Genomic DNA, 1,419 nt, shown 5'->3' with positions numbered 1-1,419 from the left:
GCAACAAATGCCTCATTTGTAATGGGTTTTATTGGTTTTGTCTTGCCGTGCCGGGAGACTGTGTGTGTTAAGGGCCGTAACATTTCCGTCACACGCTTGAGGTATTCAGTCAATCACAATGCACTGGATAGCTGGCCAATCAGCGTACACCTCGCTTTTCAGAACGATGAGCTTTGTAAAAATCTATGCGCTTCAGAAAGGCGGGGCATAGAGGAGCAACAATAATGTACATTATATGGAAAATAATGTGTTTTTTAAACCTTAAACCGCATAAAGTCTGACTTTAGGTTCAGTTGTGATGTCAGTGTGTTTATAACTGTCACGGCGTGGTAAGGGAACACACTGTGTAAACAAGTGTCTGGGTCCAAATGCAGGTCTTTATTAACTTAAGAGAAAACTAAGTAAAACCCAAAACGGAAACACAAACAGATATCAGAATCTGACAACAGGCTCAGAACAGAAACATGAATATGATCCCAGGTCCATGTGGTAGAGGGGGACCTGGGGACTGGGGCAGAGCCGGCAGGATGGGCACCCAGGGCAGAACCAGCGGCCACCACAGCGGTGTGTGTCAGGGTTCCTACTCTTTCATGAACACCAGATTCAAGGACTTTTTAAAGCACCATTTATTTTATATAAAGCACCCATCAAATTCACACCCCAGAATACGTACTGTCATGAAAGACCTTAACATTTCACTTACACTAAACATTTCAGAGTAATAATGTTTTGAATGTGTAGGTTTCATAAATTTAGACCGTTTTGAGCAGTTGTGTTCAAAGGACTTTAATAAAATCCATTGAAGTCAGTACTGGTGATAAATAAAATTCAATTTCTAAAATATTGATAAAATATGCATCAAACTGATTTTTGCTGTAGTTCTTGTACAATATTTAAATTTGAAAGCATTTCTCAATTTTTAAATTAATAAAAGGTGGTTAAATGTTGTAATAACATGGTAAAACCTGTTAACATAAAAAATTTGCACATTCACTCAAAAGAGACGTTACTCATTAATAAATAAACTCAAGTCAAAATTATTTTGTAAATTACTTTATTGTAAATCCCATTTTTTCATCTTTGAGCTAGGAATGCAGCTCAAACACGCAGCTGCTCAAAACGTCAGTATTTTTTAAAAATATTTCATGAGCATTTTAAACCTTGTACATGTGCATGTGGTCCTTCAAGAGTCACTCTCAACTTATCTGTCCATAAAGCCTAGAAAAATAGTCTTCATGTATTTCACAACACTTCAGAATGATATTCTTATTAAGTAGGGGTCATTTTTAAGGATTTTTTACCCAAGCAAAGTCTCTGAGAACCTGACACCTTGTAATTCTGGAGACTCAAGGTTGCAGTTCTGGAAAAGTGGCGCTGTGTCACGAATCCGGTCAACGAACTTTCCTATTCATTGACTCT

The sequence above is a fragment of the Sinocyclocheilus grahami genome, unplaced genomic scaffold (genome assembly GCF_001515645.1).
Source record: "Sinocyclocheilus grahami isolate Dianchi unplaced genomic scaffold, SAMN03320097.WGS_v1.1 scaffold31.1, whole genome shotgun sequence".
In the NCBI taxonomy this organism is placed as follows: domain Eukaryota; kingdom Metazoa; phylum Chordata; class Actinopteri; order Cypriniformes; family Cyprinidae; genus Sinocyclocheilus; species Sinocyclocheilus grahami.
This window is presented reverse-complemented; position numbering follows the sequence as displayed.